The sequence below is a fragment of the Hyaena hyaena genome, unplaced genomic scaffold (assembly GCF_003009895.1).
Source record: "Hyaena hyaena isolate Hyena2069 unplaced genomic scaffold, ASM300989v1 scaffold_137, whole genome shotgun sequence".
NCBI classification, from domain to species: domain Eukaryota; kingdom Metazoa; phylum Chordata; class Mammalia; order Carnivora; family Hyaenidae; genus Hyaena; species Hyaena hyaena.
Window position 1 is genome coordinate 2,468,274 of NW_024080769.1, and position 7,218 is coordinate 2,475,491.

The window sequence follows — 7,218 nt, forward strand, 5'->3', positions numbered from 1 at the left end:
CAAAGGCCCCAAAGCCCAAGTCTCCCTTGCCTCTTGCCCTCTTGTCCTGACCTTTGCTGTTGGACAACTGACAGTTCCTCTGGCCTGATCCTTGCCTTGCCCCAGGTAGTACCAAACCTGCCCTGAACACTCTAGAATATTCGGTTCCACCAGGAAGCTCTTGGTATAAACAACCTGTCAGTCACCAGGATCTGATTCCAGGGCTCTTTGTTCAGAGGCATTTGCATGACATTTCAGATTTCTGTGCTGCTCTAGAAACCACAATGCATGTATGAAGGAAGCCATGGGAGGAAAAAGCTAACGAGGCAGCTACTGACTTGGGGCTAAGGAAAACAGGCATCTGGTGGTAGTAGTGGTGTGTGGTGGCTGGAGTGTTTCAAAGGGCCCCAGCGACGCAAATGCTAATGCAGGTGGAGCTCAGGTTCTGAGGCCACAGGCAGAGAGGAGGCACCTATAGGACAGAAAGAGAAACTGGGTGGGGGACCCTTACTTGCCCATCTGTAAGATGGAATTAAATCTACTAGTTGACTCCATCACAAAGCTGTTGTGTTGGGAGGGTGAAATGAGATCCAGGAACACACAACACACGCACACAACCTGAATATAATCCAGGGCTCCAGCTAGCTCAGTCCCACACAGAGTCACACTCAGAGGAGCAAACACTGGTGGAGGAATTTTTTTTTAATTTTTTAATGTTTTATTTATTTCTTTTTTTTAATAATTTTTTTTAATGTTTTATTTATTTCTAGGAGAGAGAGAGAGAGACAGCGTGAGCAGGGGAGGGTCAGAGAGAGAGGGAGTCACAGACTGAAACAGGCCCCAGGCTCTAAGCTGGCAGTCAGCACAGAGCCCGACGCGGGGCTCGAACCCACGAACCGCGAGATCATGACCTAAGCGAAAGTCGGACGCCTAACCGACTAAGCCACCCAGGCGCCCCAATGTTTTATTTATTTCTGAGAGAGAGAGAGAGAGAGAGAGGGAGAGCATGAGCAGGGGAGGGTCAGAGAGAGAGAGAGATACAGAATCTGAATCAGGCTCCAGGCTCTGAGCTAGCTGTCAGCACAGAGCCCGACGCGGGGCTCGAACCCACAAACCATGAGATCATGGCCTGAGCCGAAGTCAGACGCTTAACCGACTGAGCCACCCAGGAGCCACTGGCGGAAGAATTTAAACAGAACGCCAATCCTGGGGCACCTGGCTGGCTCAGTCAGCTAAGCGTCCGACTTCAGTTCGGGTCATGATCTCCGGGTTCATGGGCTCGAGCCCAGCATTGGGCTCAGTGCTGTCAGCGCAGAGTCTGCTTTGGATCCTTGGTCCCCCTCACTGTCCCTCTCCCACTCACATTCTCTCTCAAAAATAAACATTAAAAAAAAGTGAACCACGATCCTTACCTGGGTCTCTTGAAGAACCTTTAGGTGTGTCCTGTTAACAATCCTCAGAGATGAGGGAGCGTAGGCAAGCTGACAGGCAGCAAACACCCCACCCCCGCCCCGGGGCACTCCTGGCTGCCCAAGAACAAAGGAAAGGCGGAAAACAAAAGGTTAGCTGATAGAGATCATAGTCCTGCAGGACTTGAGTCTCCATCTATTTACAAATATCTTAGTAAATTATAAGAAAAAGGCAATCTTATCAATAGCCTAATTTCTAGAAACCTATAGACTCCGTTTCCTGGAGCCCCAACATCACCCCTCCACAGTGATATGGGAAACGAAGGCAGAAGGCGATGGCAGACAGAACTACATTTCCTGGTAACCTGCAGCCCACTGACAATTACTTGAGGCAGGCAGAGGGAACGTTTCTCCAAGAACTCCCTACTGTCCTAAAGCATTAGCTTTGCTAGAGGGAAAACCACCTTAGCTTGACAGTAGCTAGGCCTCCAGGATCCTGGGAGTCTTCTTTAGCACTCGGAAATCTCACTGGAAACTTCCTCTGGACTTTACCTCCCCCAACCCCATAGTATAAAACCAGTCTCTCCTCATGGCCCCGGGGCAGTTCTTCCAGTCTCCGTGCTTTAATAAAATCACCTTTCTCTTCAAGATTTCTTTCTTGGTCATCGGCTCCGGACCCCACGAACCCCACTGTCACCCCCAGAAACCTCATCACTCAGCAACATCCCTCAAAAATCTCTTTTTTCCCCACCTCCAGCTTCTTGTGCCCCTTAGCAGCTCAAAGACGATTAAGCTAACACCCAAAGTGTTTCCCAACTCGCGGCCAACCTGCATAGCCTTTCGCTAGAGTCTCTCTCAGCTCATTATTGTGGAGTTGATCAAGTCTCTGCTCCTGGCTTTAATTTCTCTCATTAACCCAGTACCGGAATGTACCACACAAAGGAGACACAACCCCAAAAGTAAGACTCCCTCCCTTTCCCTTTCTTCCCATCTCGCCAGTTCTCTAGCTCAGTCTGTTCTTTGTAGTTTTATACCACAAAATGCCCAGGAACCTGGAGGGCAGACTAAACAATCCCGAGGGGAAAAAAACAGTGGTGGACAAAGCAAAAAATTTTTTAGTGAGTGGCACTGGGGACTGTTCATAAATCTTGCAGTAACACGCACACAAAACTGCCATTAAGTAACCCCCGCAGCCTCCAGCCACGAGGACAGTGGTAAGACTTACACTTTCAAATCATGCGGACTTTTCTTCACGTTGGCACTCGCTTTTGCGCCCCCTTTCCTTTCCAGAACCACGTCTCACTAAGGCCTTCAGCACAGCCTCGTTTCCCCAGCTTCGCATCCGGCCTCCTCCCTGGAGGAGTCTAAAATCTAAAGTAGTGGAGGGTCTAAATCCTCCACTCTGTCCCATGAACCACACGGCTGATCCTTGCCTCACTCCACCTTGGCCCCACTCCCCTGATGAAGCCCCCAACACCCCACTGCACACGGAGCCCCAGTGCCTACCCACGTGCCCCACATGAAGCACCACCCTTCACATCCACTTTTTTTTTTTTTAATGTTTATTGGAGGGGGCAGAGAGAAAGAAAGACAGAGGATCAGAAGCAGGCTCTGCACTGACAGCAGAGAGCCTAATGTGGGGCGTGAACCCACCAACCATGAGATCATGACCTGAGCTCAAGTTGGACACTTAACCGACTGAGCCACGCAGGCGCCCCAGCTTCACACCCACTTTTAACTTCTCTGGTCCTCCAGTCCACATGGGCCTGAGCTCCCCGCCCTCTACAGGGGCCCCTCCCTCCCCGACTTCTTCTCTGTTCTGAACACACTTTGTACCACAGTGTCATGTTTGATTCTGTCATTTGATTGTTCTAAATTAGCCTTAGATCTCCTTCCCATAAGCTCCTTGAGATCAGGGGCCTCAAAGCCTTGTAAGTAGCACCCAGTGGTATTAAAATTTGTCCTCTATTATCTCATGACAAGGAAAACAGATCCGTTTCTACTCCAAAGGCCTTGATGGAAATCTCCAGGCGCCCCTGCCAAGTCTTTCACATTAGCTCCCTGCCAAGTCATTTTTAGGAACTTCTGGCTAACGGACAGAAGGAACCCTTTTTAAAATGTGTGTGTTTACCACTGTCATGGTAAAGAATACACTCATCGGCCTCGCAACTTAAACAGAAGTCAGCCTCTCACAGTTCTGAACCACCTAGCTCTGTGGCCAAGAGGCAAACAATGGCCTGGCTTCCTGTTTATTTTCAATAGGTGTTTGATGCCTCTACAAGCCAATAGGCATCCTTTCTTCCTCTGGGGGAGAGGGGCCCTTTTTTTTTATACACAAGCTAGCATGCAAGGACATTGTTCTGCATCTCACATTCTCTGCTTAGCAATGTATCTCAGGCAGCATCCCCTATCGGCACCTAGAGAGCTTCCTCACACTTATCTTGTAGCTACGTAGTGTCCAGTGTAGGGACAGTGCTAATTTAGGGAACCAAAGCTCCAGTTGCTCAGATAGTGAGGGTGTTCCCAGCCTTTTACAGCCACGTACAATGCGGTAGTGAATAGCCTCATTCAGACATAATGTCATATACATGAGTGTATCTGTGGGACAAATCCCTGGAGGTAGAATTGCTGGGTCAAAGGGTAAATACATATGTAATTTTGATAGATGTTTCCAGATTGTTCTCCAACAAGGTTGTATCAAGTCTGCACTCCCACTAGGGTGCCAGTGCCCTCGCCCTCACTGATCTAGTAGACAAAACCTCCCTTGCAGCACAGTCCCCATTTGGTTTGCACCGCTCTCCTCATGCATGTGGTCCAGTTTCTTTTCTTTTTTTAATATTTATTTTTGAGAAAGAAAGAGACAGAGAGAGTGAGCAGGGGAAGGGCAGAGAGAGGGAGACACAGAATCTGAAGCAGGCTCCAGGCTCTGAGCTGCCAGCACAGAGCTTGATGTGGGGTTTGAACTCACAAACCATGAGATCACGACCTGAGTGAAAGAGTCTGACCTTCAACTGACTGAGCCACCCAGGTGCCCCTGTTTGAGTAGCTTTTAATGTTTAAGAGCCATGTGTCGTGCACACACGTACTATTTTTTATCCTCTGCTCACTTTCCCTTTGTATTCTTGGTCTCTTATTTACTTATTTACTTATTGAGAGAGAGAGAGAATCCCAAGCAGACTCCGCACTATCAGCACAGAGCCCTACACGGGGCTCAATCCCACAAACCGTGAGAAAAAACAACCTGAGCCGAAGTCAGGAGTCAGATGCTTAACCAACTGAGCTGCCTCGGCGCCCCATTCTTGGTCTTTTTCTAATCAATGTATGGTTTTTTGTGCATTAGGGGAATTAGTCCTTTGTTATGTGACCTGCAGATAATTTCTCATTTACATTTGTCTTTTGACCTGGTCTATGGGCTATTGCTAGGCGGAATTGTTTATTTTTCTGTAGGCAAATGTATCAGGCTTTGCCTTTATGGCTCCTAGGTTGTATGTCTTTCTCAGAAACAAGTAGGTTGCCCACCCCCCCCAAACACACACACCTTTTAAAAAATTCTGTTAGTATAAGAAGCTTGGAATGACTTGCCAGGTTTTGTGAGGAACAGGGCTACTCCCGCCCTCCAGATCCCAATTTCAGTGGACAATACTAGGGCCCGGGCAAGGACCACTTAATCTAGCCTGAAGTGACCAAGGTGTATCAAAGGCATGGGTAGGAGTTAGCTGGGTGAAGAATGGCCTTCCAGTATGGCAGCAAGTGCAAAGGCAAGAAGCTACAGGGCTCGGTCAAGACAGTCCAGTCTGGCTAGAAGACAGGGAGCCCTGCGTGGTGGCATGTAATAGGGGTGGAGCTAGAAAGGTAGGCAGGGGCCAGATCATGGGGGGCCAAGTGTACTGCCCAGGAGTCAGGGCCTTACCCTGAGGCAGTGGGAAGGCATCCGAAGGTTGCAGAATAGAAACATTCCAGTGTAGAGGCTGGGCTCTGGGGTGAAAACTTCCACCTCTCACACGGCAGTAGCCACAGGAGTGTAGAGAGGTTCCAGGCTGCCAAATGAGGCTATGACTTTTAGGCCCAAATATTCTATTCTGTCAAACTTCCAGAACTCTATAAACATGATCAGAGAAACTAGCACCTTCTCTGAGAAACACTCGAACTTAAATGCTGACGACTTGAAGAGCTTTGACTCTTGGCAGGGAAAAGCTGTGGCCACAATGCCCACCTCCGCAGTCCTCTGCAGCTGGGGCCTGCTCAGCGCAGTCTGGGAACTAACTGCCCTCTCCTCTTAACTCCAACCTTTCCTTCCAGCCACCAAGGCTCAGTCCTGCTCTGAAGAGCCACAGCTCTTTGCAGAAGTATTAAGTTCAGGCCTATCAACCTCTCTGCTCCTGTGGCCTTTAAAATCAGGCATTGTGGGGGCACCTGGGTGGCTCAGTCTGTTGAACGCCCAACTGCTGAATGTTAGAAAAACTCACTGGCTCAGGTACAATCTCAGGGTTTCGGGGATGGAGCACCGTGTCAGGCTCTGCACTGACGGCATGGAGCCGGCTTGGGATTCTCTCTCTGCTCCTCCCCTGCTCGCACACGCCATGTGTGTGCTCTCAAAATAAACTTAAAATAAAAATTAAAACAGACATTGTGTCACAGGTCTCCTGGGCAGCTGTCTTCCCTAAAGTGCCCAGCACAAAGCCTTGTACACAATAAGCACTCGGTAAATGGCAGCAGTTCCTGGTAATATTGGAGAGCCTCACCACACATTAGCACGTTGCTGAGGAAAACAAAGGGCAACATGGACGTCAGGAGGGAAGTTGGAAACCATTTAAGTGGACCTTTGGGATTGCCTCTGGATGTCAATTATCTCGGTCCTCCCCATACCTCAAGCCTGTCAAAGAGGTTGGTTTGTGATGCTACCATTTTAGTTATAGTTTCTTTATTGCCCTAAGGCAATTTCACCCCAAAGGGCCACTTGATGAAGCCAAGCACTGTAGAGATAAAGGCTCTCGGAGGCTACCGGAGGTCTCGGTCCCAGCCAGCAGGCTTACTGGTGGCCCTCAAAGGGGCCTCTACCATCAGTGGTCCAAGGGCATGTATGGAGAGCCCACTCACCCATGGTCTGGAAGGCAGGAAGCCACCCCTGACCTCAGCTCCAAATGGGCAAACAAGCCCCTCCCCACTGCAGCCGCCAAACAGCAATTAGATCAAAGGCAGGATGGTGGGGTTTCCTAGGGCAGAACATGCTTCTCTTTGGAGTCTACATCCCGGATTCACGGGGGCCACTGGGTGGGGTTGGAGGGGAGGCAGAGACACCCAGGTCCCAGTCTTAGGGGCAGCAAAGCTGATAAGGACATCAGGAAGCAAGGGGCCTGAATTCCCAGGGTTCCGACCCTGCAGTCTGTGTGCCTGCCATTTGCATAAAGGCCATGTCAGCTTAGTGTTGGGGATTTTATTTTTCCCAAAATAAGAGGGTCTATTTCGGTAAATGTTAGAAAAACTCACTGGTCTAAATGCAAATCTAGCTTTAACTTCCCTTTATTGACATTTATTATGTAAGGGGGGGGAGGTATCTTGCACACATTATCTCATTTAATCCTCTCAACAATTTCATGAGGGTAGGATAATATGGATGAGGAAAGTGAGGGTCAGAAAGGCTGAGCCCTGAGCCAAGGTCCACTGCTAGCACATGGTAGAGCTGGAATTTGAACTAGGGTCTGTCTGGCTTCAGAGCCCTCTGCCCTTAACCACCATATGATATCAGCCAGTCGTCAGCCCAGCCCCTCCCTCAGCCACACCAAGCAATGCCCCTGATCTCTGAGACCACAAGTAAAGGAAGGACACAGTC